Source organism: Lates calcarifer, linkage group LG24, assembly GCF_001640805.2.
Source record: "Lates calcarifer isolate ASB-BC8 linkage group LG24, TLL_Latcal_v3, whole genome shotgun sequence".
Lineage (NCBI taxonomy): Eukaryota > Metazoa > Chordata > Actinopteri > Centropomidae > Lates > Lates calcarifer.
In genome coordinates, this window is record NC_066856.1 from 3,326,056 (window position 1) to 3,341,055 (window position 15,000).

At 40.3% G+C, this 15,000-nt stretch overlaps 7 non-coding genes across 7 annotated transcripts; 5 read left to right on the top strand and 2 right to left on the bottom strand.

Annotated features, from left to right (window-relative positions):
* Positions 1-8,231: 8,231 nt before the first annotated feature.
* On the top strand, positions 8,232-8,313 carry trnas-aga (transfer RNA serine (anticodon AGA)). The gene has a single exon. It is a non-coding gene; the product is annotated as a tRNA-Ser (tRNA).
* Positions 8,314-8,848: 535 nt separating this feature from the next.
* On the top strand, positions 8,849-8,930 carry trnas-aga (transfer RNA serine (anticodon AGA)). The gene has a single exon. It is a non-coding gene; the product is annotated as a tRNA-Ser (tRNA).
* Positions 8,931-12,860: 3,930 nt separating this feature from the next.
* Positions 12,861-12,942, top strand: trnas-aga (transfer RNA serine (anticodon AGA)). The gene has a single exon. It is a non-coding gene; the product is annotated as a tRNA-Ser (tRNA).
* Positions 12,943-13,288: 346 nt separating this feature from the next.
* trnag-ucc (transfer RNA glycine (anticodon UCC)) lies at positions 13,289-13,360 on the bottom strand. The gene has a single exon. It is a non-coding gene; the product is annotated as a tRNA-Gly (tRNA).
* A 199-nt stretch (positions 13,361-13,559) lies between these two features.
* Positions 13,560-13,631, top strand: trnag-ucc (transfer RNA glycine (anticodon UCC)). Its single transcript has one exon. It is a non-coding gene; the product is annotated as a tRNA-Gly (tRNA).
* A 226-nt stretch (positions 13,632-13,857) lies between these two features.
* Positions 13,858-13,939, bottom strand: trnas-aga (transfer RNA serine (anticodon AGA)). Its single transcript has one exon. It is a non-coding gene; the product is annotated as a tRNA-Ser (tRNA).
* A 195-nt stretch (positions 13,940-14,134) lies between these two features.
* trnas-aga (transfer RNA serine (anticodon AGA)) lies at positions 14,135-14,216 on the top strand. Its single transcript has one exon. It is a non-coding gene; the product is annotated as a tRNA-Ser (tRNA).
* Positions 14,217-15,000: the final 784 nt, after the last annotated feature.

A 15,000-nucleotide genomic window follows, 5' to 3' on the forward strand; every position in this document is an offset into this window, starting at 1 on the left:
CCAGGATCTGTGCACGAGATAAGACAGGCAACAGGAAGGAGACAACCCAGAACCCTGCACTCCCTGACGTGACAGAGCCACTATTCATTTTTTCAGGAAGAAAGAAAGAAAAACAACATCAACAATATCAGATGCAGCATAGGAAAGGCAATGGGGGAGTAAAAGAAGAGAGAAGAAGTCGGCAACTTGACTTCATTACGAAACTTTGCGTGTCTCTTCCCAATTGTTGGCTCGCTATGTTGTTTTTAAAAGAGAAAAAACAAAAAAATAACTAATTTGCCTGTAAAATCACCCTGTCTTTAAATTTGAGCGTGCAAGTGAATAATCATGCAAAAAGTCGATGCATAAACGGTGCATTTTGCATTTTGTAAAGGTTTCCACAAATAAAACACTGCTGTAGCCTCCGGGCTTCAGGATAAAGAAGTACATTGGCGCCACTGCAACCCAAACACTTGCTGTTGTCACTACACACATAAATCATTCCTTTCTCTTTCATCTTTACACAGAAGCTGTGAACAATAGCAGGTAAACAGACATGACGGTGGAAGAAGAGTCTGTTAGCTCAGCGCTGTCCTCTCCCACACACATTCCTAACAGCCTGTGTGTCTAGTAAGGTGCAGATAAACAGCGGCGGCACCATATGTCAGCGCAAAGCAAACACAATGGACAGAGACAGAGCAACGATTAGGATCACACATGCAAATGCAAACAGACACTACACTTGTGTAGCGACACATACACCTTTACAAAAGTCAGAGGGAGCACAGAGGAGTGACATAAATCCACATACTTTCCAATACCAACATTGATTTGTTGAGTTTCACTTTTCATTGTCTCCTTTTCATGCATGCCAAACATGCTTTTTACTATCTACTCAAACCAATAAAAGAGTTCCTTTGCCATGTAAACAACTATGTACAAAGGGAATGTGAGCTGCCCTGTAAGACAAACCAATTATACCAAGGAGCCGTAAGTGATGAAACATCTACAGGTGACAATCCACAATATTCAGATGTGTACCAACATCCTGGGAACATTAATGGAATACTTCAATGACAATCTGCCTTTTGAGCGTCAAATATTGACCCGGTGCCTGGATGAGCAGTGTCAGCGTGGTTTCACAGAAGTTACTGTACAGGTCAATATCAAACCAGGGTCATGGGAGAAGGAAAACTGCATCAAAAAGTCCACACAAGTCCATTCCTGTTCACAATGCATTTCTCTGAACACTGATAAGTAATCTATCTTTTGTGTAGTATTTGACTATCCCCAAGTATTTTAATTCCCAAACTCAACCTCTTTACCCACTGATCAGTTCAAATTAAATGTTATAAATATCTGAAAAATATTTTGTAATATAGTTTGCAGTGTTGTAACTTGTAATTATGGACATCTATATTTTTACATAAATTTCATACCAATAAGAAAAATTATGTCCTGTAAAAACTATTTTGAAAAGATGACTGTAAAGTTGGATAGAAGTTGTAAAAACAGCATAGTATCACATTGTTTCTGGCCACCTGATACATGCAAGTCCAATATTCTCTTTACTTATAACTCGTCTTTAGTGTCAACCAACTCCTGACGGAAATATCTGACTCTTTAGCTGCTAAATGATCCACTATGTTCACAAGCTACCCACTGATTTGTCGGTCTGAGTTGAAAGATGCTAAAACTCTAGTTAGCTGGGGGGAAACTGCAGAGTCGGCTGATAGTTCTCTATGAGTTTGTCACATTGGACATAGTTATTCAAAATATTAACATATGGATTAAAGTACTTTTATATATTTTAGCTGCAAACCAATGTCAAATAATTGTAGACAGTTAGCTGCTCAGCTGGTTTATACCAAAATATTTCAGTGCTTTGTTCTCGAGGAGGTAAATTAAATTAAAAACTCAAATACAAAACAGGCTTTAGAACACACCCAATAAAATGCCCAAAGCTACGACCTTTGAAGTCATGCTTGGCCTGCGTGTACTGTCAGGGTGGTGGCCTCTGGCCCAGGGAACCAGCAGTCTGTTCGGCCCTCACGCTGGGAACAGAGGATGGCAGGAGGGCAGATAGAGAGACAGAGGCACAGTTGGAAGGAGGAGGAGGACTGGATTGACAGCAGCGGGTTTGCCCTGAGAACAATGTGGACTCCATAAGTGTTTGGTTCCCTGCTTCATGTGAACGCTTGGTGTCTGGGAAGAATGAAAAGGCACCACCTTGTTGTGAGGTCAAGGGTCACTGTAGGTCTGAATGCTCATTTATCTCAGACAAGGACATGGTGAGGGTAAAAACTCATTGCTTACGGTCAAGTAATGATTCATGGCAGAGATCAACTGCCAGTTACACCAGCTGTTAGTAAGGTCAAACTTAGCCTAGTTATAATGTAACTGTTCACTGAGCAGAGATTTTCACATCACTAAATAAAAACAGGCTATGCCACACAAACTTATTCTTATGTACAGATTAACTGTTGTAATGATAATTACATCCAAAAATGAAGGATGAATCTTCAATCTGTTTTAGTTGTGTTTTTGGTCTCCACCAACTCCTGAGGGGACTATCAGGCTCTTAAGCTGCTAAATGATCCTAACTGCTGTTGTGCTGGAAAGGTAGTGTACAGTGGATTTTTAGAGCTTTTTTACTGAAAACAACTTCCTGCTGCGGGCAAAACTGCCACTATGAGACAGATGAGAGTGAAGCAAAACAATACAGCCTAAACAATAGGCTTAAACGAGCTATAGAGCTCTGTAAAGTTGAACAGAGCTACAGATTCAGCTGATAATTTTCTGTGGATTCATCACTATGACTGATCCCTTTCACATCGTCAGTGTTTTCAGTGTCATTTGATGCATTGTAAAATGTCAGATATAACCACTTTAAGTTTTTACTAACAAAGACATTTCAAATTTTACTGTTGCATCCCAATCAAGTAAACTTAGGAGCACTACTCACAAACCATGAAATGGGTTTATGAGTAGCTGGTGGAACCCTGTCCAGATACCGACATCAGAATCAGTACAATATTAGCTGTAAGCTAGAGCTTACAATGCACTGAAACTGTTATGCAAGTCTTAACCAGGATTTAAAGTGTGGAATGTTATTTTTTCTAAAAAATTCAGTCATTATAATGGCACTTCAACCTACTGCAGAGCCAGTTCAGGTTGCCAGCATATTTCATCATTTCCAATCCTGTTAAATGGATATGAGGGATTATTTGCTGAAGATATTGAAAGAAAGCAAACTCACACAGTCACTGCCAAAGTCAAAAAGCACAAAGCAAACCAGAGGGACTATTGTTTGCTAGCACTGTAGGTTGTTATCACCACCAGTACATACTGATAAATCAATGAGAAAAGATTACAGGTGCTACGTGCAGGCTACGACTGTTTAATGACCTGTAATATGTGCAGTGTGTTTAGACTCCATATTCAATCCTTTCCTAATACTCCTTCTCCATTCCCCGAGCCTGACCGCCATTGAGGATAAATCTCCATTGGAGCCACAGAATACACTTCCTTGTTGTTAATTTAGATTTAGTGCTTACATTAACAACATTCACAGAGCAGTGTTTGAAAGCTCAGATGCGTGCCAAGTCCTCTGGAATAAGGATTAAAGTTAAAGAGACAGTGAAATAAGTATGGCATGTCCTGTTAAATCCAGCCTATATTCCCTCCTCCTTCAGACAGATCTCTCATTTCACCTGTATTTACACAGACAAGACTTGCACTTTGGTTCATATACTGGAGAATAAATAGTGAGTTGGCTGGAGGAGAGGTAGGAGTAGGAGAGGGCTGGGGAAGTGTGAGGTTTGAATTTCAGAGAGGGATGCAAAGGAAGTCATAAAGTTAACCATCTTTAATATGAGACAGTGGATGATTAAAGCTAAATAAACATTGTTATCCAGTTTAGGGAAGTTAAAGTTTAAGTATGACTGGATATTTGGTCAAGTAGGGGAACTGAATCAAATCTGTTGGTTTTCCCAGAGCTCGTGTATGATACATTTTCTGTTCTCACCAGTGCAGTTAGGCTTGTATTTGGAATGAATTATGGTTCTACTTACAGCTAAACAATCTAGATTTTTGTTTGTTTTTGTTTATTTACTGGCCACTATAGCGGGGTTATAGTATGCAAAAATATGATGCCATGATGCAATAATTAATTTACATCTCATAATATTGCCATTTCCATTATGCTGTAAGTAAACACTAAAAGCCATTTGCGTGACTTAGACAATAAATGTGATATCTGTTTAAAGCTAGTGATTTGACCGTGCTGTGTGACATATCCCGCTCAGCCCTATCCAATCACATTGTGTTACAAAGCCTATATTCTCAGCACACCTTGCATGTATTGTGCAATGCTGCACACTCAGCGATGATTTTGCTACACAACACTCCCTGTTACCTTATGTGCCCTTAAAGGAGAGGAAAATAATTATTCACCATCTTTGTCCGTCTATAATTTGGTGTTTGCAATGTAGGCTCTTGGAAACAGAATAATGAAGGCTGAGTTTACTGTCCAGAAAACCAAAACAACAGTAAAGGATGTAAAGGAGGCTAAAAAGCTCCCAAAACATTTCATATGATCTTCCGTTGCAAAGGTGACCCACAAGTTTTTAGCAATTAATCAGTTCATGGGATTAATCTGTGTCAGCTGTGTTATAGTAGCTGTGGCTACTTAAAGCCATTAGGCTCCATAGCAGCTTTCACTGGACTACTTTTATCAAAGACTCCATGACAGAACCAGGACGTTGAATGAGCCTTTAAACTCCAGCAGTTATCAGCTTCATGTCAGGATTCGAGCCACTGGGCCCCCTCAGTAGCCAGCTATGATAGTGATCCTGTTTTAAGTTAGCATTTACACTAGAGTGATATCCATCTCAGAGGGGGTTCATGTGGGGTCAGTGGAGGGGGGTGCAGGTTTGATCGCTCTCAGCTCAGGAGAGTTTACAGAGTTCTGCAATGAAACATACACAAAGCAAGAACACCTACATCACAGAGGGGTCAGTAATGTGATACAGATGGAATCCATACTGGTGGCTTGAGAGAGGGGTCTGTGATTTCAAGAACCGTACCTCTGCTGGTCTAGACCACAGTAAAACAGCTCCAGCCTTGGTTACTGTCAATCTCCTCCAGATGAGGTCTCTGTGGTGAATGGGGAAAGGTATACCTGACAGCAGTGTGTGAACTCAAGTCTACGCTAAACATACCTGACGTTGTGTTTATGAAAGATTTTTAGGTAGTCCTGATAAAATGTCACAAGAGATTGAATGTGATGTCTTTGGAAAGGGCTATTATACAGAAGGAAAAGTGAAAAATACCATTTAGCAAAGACCACCCACGGTCAGTGTGATGCATTCTTTGAGATTGTATGTAATTTGGGCAACTAATGTTTGTGAAACTGTTCTGCAACCCAGAAAGGATTCATTTTCTGATGTTTATTTACCTTAAAGAGATCCAGATTATTGACTTGCCAATATGACAGTCACCCTGGTGTCACTGGATAGGCTCTGTGTAAAAAGCCTGTATTACAGATATTGCCAATGACAACATACAATCTTCTACATGGTGGCATGCAGAGTGGAAAGTCAGTTAAAACCACAAACTGACTTTTAAAGAGGTTTTGTGTCAGTGCTGTTCATGTGTCTTTGAATGTGACACAGAAAAATAGTCTGGTGACAAAGTTTGTTTTTCTTTCATTTTAATGTTTGTGTGCTGTTTTATTGTGTTTCTCAAAGTAAAAGGGCAATGAAATTCTGTTTGAAGGGCTTCTGTTCCCCTGGGTGTAAAGTCAAATTTTAAACACAGAGGCCATTCCAGGGAAACACGGGGGTTGCTTCATCTGAAAACAAGCAGCATTTCTGTGGTAAGGCCATGAAATTTTACGTTGTTTTAGCTCTCTTTGTGTTTTGCTTTCACTTCCCCCTAATATTCCTACTCATCATTCAGAGTGGGAACTTGGCAGGAGTATCAGCTTATTCTCCTAGGCTGTGAGAGTAATCTGGAATTTGATTTGCTTTTCATACACTGCAGATGTATAACTCACAAGTCTTTTTGTGTGTGATGGAGGCTGGAACACACGCGGTATATTAAAAACAACTTGGGTTCTGCTTAGTTGAAAATTACCAGTCCACCAACCAGTCCTCAAGGGACGTAGCAGCGTCCAGCCCCCCGACTTTCCCCACCGGGCATCCATCCCTGCCCACAGGCCCCCAGCCAGAAGAGGCGCACAGTGCCAAGGAGTGTGGGGAAACTCACCTCAGAGAATATGTGTCATGTCCTTAGTCATTCATACTAGTGGAGGGTAAGACAAACAGGCGAACAGCAAGAGACCACGGGTGCCAAGACAAACAAAAGGGGTTGTGTATGCACTATGATGCTGCATATGCACACAAATGCAAAAATATATTAATGCAAATATGTGTTACAACCATATGATTTAAAACTGCACTCCCCTCTCTCAGCTCACAACATGAAATGTACACAAGCAATTATCCCTCAAACACACTTAATAGTCACAGTCAACAGAGCAAACCAATTTGGCGAGAGCAAATAAACAGACTGAGTGAGGTATGCATAGAACCACTGACAAGGTACACATGAAGGTCTTGAATGAATCCATAAGCTGGAAAATGACCCGCATAAATGCACACACCGAATCCTCATCGTCATGGTCACCAGTGTCGGTGCAGCTGCACATTTCATGGACGGAAAAGTGTCTTCATGGCTGAGTGTCATGTAAACGGCTGTTGAAATGTCAGTGGTTGAATGTGCTGCTCTCATGCCGGGGTTGCGCGGCCGCTGTGCCCCACTAGCCTGCTTCAAGGCAGCACAGACACAGCTTTGTCGGCTTGGCAGAGGAGACCTGGCCCTGCTCAGAATCCATATTTGTATGTGATGATGGAGCAACTCCAGCTTGAGTAGAAACTGCTACCAGATCTGCTTCATATGGCTTCTCCTATTGTTTATTTTTAGTTAGATAACTTGAATAAGTTTAATTTTTCGGTTAGGTTGCAATTTGAAATTGACATTTTTAGATGAACTATCATAGTGAATAACATGGATGGATGTTTTTACATTATAACTAAGCATTAATGGTTGACTTAAGGTGCACTGACCAAAGAACAGCTTAAAAATCACTTAATCCTCAAAGGTTTAAACATGGTTAATCTTGGTTGGCATGCATACACTAGTGCAAACAAGGTACAGTCAAACACCCTGTCACTCAAGCATGTACATACATATCAACCAGATGCACCATAAACACACACTCATACACACATACATGCAGATAAGACAGTGTTAGCACACTGTACTGTACTAACTCTCCATCACATGGTTTCTCTGAGGTCTGAGGCAGAGTTTTCACCTGCTGGCTCTGCAGCCAACACAAAGACCTTATTGTGACCAGTTGGATTCCACTGTTAATCATGGGTGAGATTATAAGACTTGGGAACACACACACTCACACATATACACATGTATTCTGTGTGGGTTTTTCATTTAACATGCTTTCACAGATGCGTACACAAGAGTCACCTGCATGCAAGGAGTCATATGGAGGGACTCATGCACACATATCATTGTTTAGTACAATTCTCTCAACCTGCTGCCACATGAGCGGATTGTGCCGGTCTCATTTTAAGTGTGAGGGCTACTCACCAAAACACACACAGTTTAATGCAGGCTTGATGCTGTTTGAAACTTGGCATTGTGAACAATTAACTATCAAGTATTTATGTATCAAAGTTATGCTATCAAATACATTTTTAAAGCACAGCTGCTTAAAAGGAGTGAATATTACACCATAATGTGTAATAAGAATGCCACAGGTTTGGACTGCCAGAGTTTCAGTTATAGCACAGGCCAATGGCACCATCTGCTGGAGAAAGCATGAGAGGCACTGGCACCCCTAACTCTGATTTCACATCATTGTAAAATATACTGCAGATACATGGTATACGATAGCAACTTTGAGAAGAAAAAGTAACTATATGTCATAATATATATAATATATATCCAATGCTGTGTTATTAACTGTGTAAAGAACCCACAGACACTCAAGGGATCCACTGATGCAGGTTCACAATAGTATTTTAGTAATTTGATTAACTGTAAAATTGTTTGGGAATTTGCATTGTAAAAGCATAATATCAACTAAGGTGGGTCCTATTCACTAATTTTGAGTCCCCAGCATGTGTGTGTGGGGGGGGGGCCTTGTGTCAAAACCTAACTAAGTGGTTGTCGTGGCCGAGTGGTTAAGGCGATGGACTAGAAATCCATTGGGGTCTCCCCGCGCAGGTTCGAATCCTGCCGACAACGAGATGAAATTTTCACTGTTAAAATCTTTGCAAGCTTCTTCTGATAACTCATAGAAGCTGAGGTGGACTGAATTTGCCAAAAAGGGGGGTGTAATGGAGTGAAGAGAATATCCTGAACTCCCTACTTCTATAAACTTACATTCACAACAAGCAGCAACAAGAACCTCTCCTCTGGCACAAGACAACCACTCTTCACAACATATAAAATTAGAAAAGCTATTTTAAAGTCAAAGAAACTCAGTTTTCATTTTGCTTTGCTTCTGTCGAGATTACATGTTTTCTGCTGTCATTTAGCTTCTTAAAGGAAAGAGAAGAAATACTGAGATGAAAATATTTGAAAACATTTAACAATGTTGTATTTCAACAGCTTTAATTTTTCCACATTCGTCTCTTATATGAAAGATGTATGAATGAACTTTGACCTGGAATATGTGTGTGGGGATCACACAGCTGTTTACATGTTGCTGATTCCCACAGGTTGATAAAGTACTAACTGATATAATAACTTAGAATATAGTTAACACATAGAACAGGAAGTTGTCGTGGCCGAGTGGTTAAGGCGATGGACTAGAAATCCATTGGGGTCTCCCCGCGCAGGTTCGAATCCTGCCGACAACGAAGCAAAGTTTTCACTGTTGAAACAGTTGATTGCTTTTCTGATGACCTACAGCAGGTCACTGTGGTACCTGATAACCCACACACACTGGTCTGTTATCAGGGAGGTGACGACAGTTAGACATTAGACTCGACTTCTGAACTCAGGTGGCAATTCTATCCTTAAGGAAAGAAAATGAAAGGTACTTGTGTCTTGTGTTGTTGTGGCTGAACAATTAAGTTGACGGGCCGGGAATGTTCATGCAGTGACACTTTCAGTAGTGTGAGTCAGGCCTCTGATAAACTGCGGCTGCACTGCCTGTTAAAGCAGCTCCATGCAGGACACCTTCAGTGTTACTTTTTGGCTATTTCTGTCACACTCTCTGATGTGGGACAAAGAAGGTACCACATTTGTTTGGAACGAAGAGGTAGCAGTAGATGGAAACTCACATTACTCTGCATTCTTTTGCAGTTTAATTTATATATATATATATATATATGTATATATATATATATATATATAAATTAATAAGAATAATATATATATATATATATATATATATATATATATATATATATTATTCTACAATTCTAATCATTTTTATGGCCGATCTCCCCTTTGTCTATGTCAATGGGGCCCTGAGTTTGGTATTAAAACTCGGATTAACTTGACGTTAATCCAAGTAATTTTAGTCACTACAGAAATCATACAGCTCCCAGATATAACTAAATATTAGGCCACACTATTGCAAATAATTGAGTGTACTGCTCCTAACCACTGACCTATTCATTCTTTATGTGCAAGGCAAAGATAAACAAGAAATATTAACTTAAATCTTTACGGGACTCCAGACTAACTTTTTACATTGGTTGCCCTGGTGCACTAAATTTTTTCATGTAGGTGCACCAGCACATAATTCAGGTGCACCCAGAATTTTCCACCATGTCTGTTCAGTCAGTTCCAGTGCACACTGGTAATTTCTGACCACAATTTCTTAATAATTATAAACAGGAATTTCGATTGTCAAACAGGCGTTTCATCTCGCAGCACACAGTTTCCCTTTCAAACCATATTATATATATATTATTGCTACCAACAAAACAAACCTGCCAGTATCTTTTCCCTTTGTTTACATTAGTGACCAAACACAAACGGTGCACACACCAACAATCACTCTTTGTCGACAAAATAATGACAAAATAAAATCACTGCAAAACGTAACTGTCGCTTAATTCAAACTGAAGCAAAAACCAAAAGGCTGTGTGGTGGTCTACCTTGTTTGTAGGGCTGTGGTGGTCCAGAGGAGACTACCGGTCCACAGGCCTGTGTCCACCATGGATGGTGTCCACGGGCAGGGTGGCAGCACCTCGGTATAATCATAGTCTGGCGGTTATCCAGCGTTGTCAACATTCCCGGGACCTCTCTCTGGTTGTTGACTCTAGTTTCCAAGCAATCGCAAGTAATCCAGATGAAATTATTATATCCTGTTGGATTAGCTAGCAGCAGCCTACAGTCCCGTCACACTGCTAATTAACCACTCACTTCATTAACGAGCGGCCTCCCGTACAGGTTACAGCACAGCAAACTTCAGGCAGGAACAGCCTGCGAGCTTGGGAATTATTAGGCTGACGATCTAAAACTTTCCTTACAAACTTTTCCTGCAAAACTTCGGAACTCCACCGTAAACTACCGAATTACGTCGTTTGCCCCTCCCCCTCCCTTTTTCATTCTGGCCCTGTGTGCATGCATGCGCATGTCAAATTAGCAGCTCTTTTTTTTTTTTTAAATTAAATCCCTATGTAGACTATATTTTCTTACCCATGAACTTGACATTTCACCACACAGTAAAAACGTGTACATACTGTTTAACAAATCCAATTTACTTATGTAGCTATCTATTTATCACAATGATCTGTTCATTTAGGCTGTATTTTAACTGGGTTACGCTATTTTAAATTTATGCAGCCTCTGTTCCGTGTAATGCCATCAATATCCTCTGTCAATTAAAATCTTTAAATGCTCAATATGCTCCCTGTTATCCAGGCTTTAACCATATTCAGGGTATGATGTAGAACATAACCTGATCATTCTGGTCTCTGTATGATTCGAACATTATCAGGTTACTGTTCATTTACACTTTCTACACCAAGACAGGAAGTCACAGGTTTTAGACAGACACTCACTGGCCTCATTATTAACAAAATGCCAAACTAACAGCAGCAGTGTACAGGCATGCTGGCTTGTTCACTGCTGCTGAAACTGAAACTGAATCTAACCACCATTTGATACACATCTGACCATATCACTGTTTTCCACATCTGTGTAGACCAGGGGCCATAGTTTTTTATTACTTATAAAGTCTCTTTGTTCCATTCTGTATCCCTGTAACATGCAATAATAGAAAAATGTGACCAGTCTGCATTGTAATTTACAGTGTTAGGTCTGCAGCATGTCAGTTATTTATGATTGGGCTGGTGTAAGCTTATGGTGGATCTGTGATTATTACTATTTTGTGTTCTATTGAAAGAGTGTGTGTGTTGGCAGAAAACTTTATGTACAAACTATTGTATTCCCTCTATTAAACCTGTTATTTTGTACATTTAAAGCTAATTGCGATGACCAGGAATCAAACCCAGACAGACATCAAACTCAGTTTTGAACAGATTATAGTCTTTCCATAGCAATGGTGGTATAGTGGTGAGCACAGCTGTCTTCCAAGCATTTGACCTGGGTTTGATTTCCGGCCATCGCAGTTAGCTTTAAATGCATGTAACAACAGACTGGGGGGAAAGTAGTTTGTATATGAAGTCTTCTGCCAACACATACACTCAACAGTAGGCTTAGACCAGCTTCATCAAATGTGACTGCAATGTTCCAAACCCTGCACAGTGCACTGCTTACAGCACAGACTTGTCATAATTTGCTAAACATTTATTTATGTTTTTTTAAATTAAAGCAACATGAGTCAGTGATACAAAATGCAACACTTAAAAAGTGATTTAAAAAGCCTACTGGTTAGAAGATAATATGATGATGGTGTAGTCACAGAGTACATTGTAAGACCAGTAATGCACTGTGTGTGTCTCAGGTTCATGTGTGTCCTGTACTAAATTGACCATACCATACCAACAGCACTTTAATGCACTAACACAGACATTTCCTTATAATCCTCTGACCTGTTGAAATCTCCAGTTAAGTAATTGTACAATTTTTCTGTCAACTTTGTCATGGTCAAGCCAGTTGTTGTGGCTGAGTAGTTAAGGTGATGGATTAGAAACCTGTTGAGTTCTCCTTGTCTGACAACAAGCTCTTATTCAAAAACCTACTTAGACATAAGTTGATTATGGGGGATGAAGATAATTGTCAGTTACAGTGGTGTTTGTTTTGACACGTGTTAGTGGGACCAAATGCCATAAAGGCAGCTATGCTCTCCACTATATCACCATCAGCACAGACAGAGCTCTCCCCTTACAGGTTCAAATCCTGCCAGCAATGATGATAAATAGTGATAACAAATGTCTTTGTGTGAAGCATGCTATATCAGTGAATGCAGAATTCTCCCCAAAACTGATAGCTGAGAATCAGATTTCACTGCTTGATAACACAACAGCAACACAACATAGAAACGTCCTTTTAAATACTTTTATAGGAACTGTTTCTTTGGTAGAAAAAACTGTTCTCTTTAAAACTGGTCTGTTGACTATCCTGGAAACCGGTGCCCTGATATGTTTAAAGGTTAATTCTTCAGTTGTGTGAGCACAAAAATGACACACAGCAGTAAATGACAAACAGTACATTTTCCCCATACATCTCCTAAATGAAAGATCTATCAGTGAACTTTGACCTGGAATATGTGTGTGGGGATCACACAGCTGTTTACATGTTGCTGTTTCCCTCAGGTTGATAAAGTACTAACTGATAATTTGGAATATTGTGAAGCAGCAGTGCAGGTGGTTGTCGTGGCCGAGTGGTTAAGGCGATGGACTAGAAATCCATTGGGGTCTCCCCGCGCAGGTTCGAATCCTGCCGACAACGAGGTGAAGTTTTCACTGTTGCAACCTTCTCTGATAACTCATAGAAGCTGAGGTGGACTGAATTTGACAAAAAGTCTCTGTATGATGTTGCTCTGAAGTTACTGAATGAACCTTTCCTGCATTATGTAAGTGGTAACATAACAAAAAACAGAAATAAATCTTTGTCTGTCTGCACTAGAACTAGTTTACAGTTTCGGTTTTGCAGCATGTCACTTAATTTTGAAGCAGATGTGCTTCTGTAATTATTACTACTCTGCGTTCTATTGACAGAGCACATGAGTTGGCAAAAGACTTCATATATTAACTATCTTTCCCTCAATTAAAGCTGCTGCTTCATGCATCTAAACTGCGATGGCCGGGAATCGAACCCGGGTCAACTGCTTGGAAGGCAGCTATGCTCACCACTATACCACCATCGCTGTGACATGTCTGTTTCTTGCTCAGAACTGAGCTTGATATCTGGAACTCAACAGGGAGAGGAGGGAGGGAGAAGAGGAGGAGCAGAGGACAGGGAGGAGGAGGAGGAGGTACATCACAAAGAGCAGAGAAGAGCAGAGAAGACAGGGCCCTGAGCTCTGTACCTACATAAACTCACATTTAAGGACCTATTGCACACAAGCGATGGTGGTATAGTGGTGAGCATAGCTGCCTTCCAAGCAGTTGACCCGGGTTCGATTCCCGGCCATCGCAGTTAGCTTTAGATGCATAAAGCAGCAGCTTTAATTGAGGTCATGGAAGTGATACAGACTTAAGTTAATGAACACCTGCCTCTGCATTCTGTCTGATGCTGCACAGAAAGCAGTGTATTTGCTCCTCATGTTCTCCTTTTAAAGGAATGTACAAACACATGTATTTCCATCCTTATAACATATTGACATGTTGTAATCTCCAGGCTCCTGTTTGTAAAACTAGAGCACGTTGTCGGCAGGATTTGAACCTGCGCGGGGAGACCCCAATGGATTTCTAGTCCATCGCCTTAACCACTCGGCCACGACAACTTGCATGCAGTTTTGATGACAGTTGTTGCTGTAGGTCACGTCAATGTCCAAAACCAAGCATGTGATGTTTAGACTGTGCTCATAGAATGTATGTGTGTGGGGATCACACAGCTGTTTACATGTTGCTGTTTCCCTCAGGTTGATAAAGTACTAACTGATAATAATTTGGAATATTGTGAAGCAGCAGTGCAGGTGGTTGTCGTGGCCGAGTGGTTAAGGCGATGGACTAGAAATCCATTGGGGTCTCCCCGCGCAGGTTCAAATCCTGCCGACAACGAGGTGAAGGTTTCACTGTTGCAACCTTCTCTGATAACTCATAGAAGCTGAGGTGGACTGAATTTGACAAAATCTCTGTATGATTCTCTGTATGATGCTGCTCTGAAGTTACTGAATGAACCTTTCCTGCATTATGTAAGTGGTAACATGACTTTAAAAACATAAATAAATGTATTGTGAACAGGGTGCACTAAATGTAGTTCAGAGTGTTGTTTTTGATTGGGCTGGTGTAAACCATATTTTCATAATTATTACTACTTTGTGTTCTGTTGACAGAGTGTATGTGTTGGCAGTATAAATAATTTTTTCCCTAAACTAAACCTGTCGTTTTATGCAAAGCTAATTGTGATGGCTGGGAATTGAATTCAGGTCAACTGATTGGAAGGCAGCTATAACTATACCACCATCGCTGTGGAATGATGTAAATTTGCTCAAAACTGATGTCTAGTATTCAACAGGGAGATTAGAGAAGGAAAAGAGGAGAAGGAGAGAGGAGAAGAGAAGAAACACAGCCTGAGGAAATATCTGCAGTTTGCTGTACCTAACATCCAGCTACAGCAGCACCAAGTCTAATCTCTGACTGTGACATTCATTGTGCTGTGTTTCTGTTAAGCATGGATAGATTTTTGGTGTTGGTTAGTGTTTTTACAAAGTGAGAAAAAGGCCAAGTACATAATATTTGGATGGTGCATCACTATTTTCATCTCCATAACTTGAATAATTGTTGTCGGCAGGATTCAAACAAATAGGTACATTACTTTTAGAGGAAGCCCAACACCAAAATA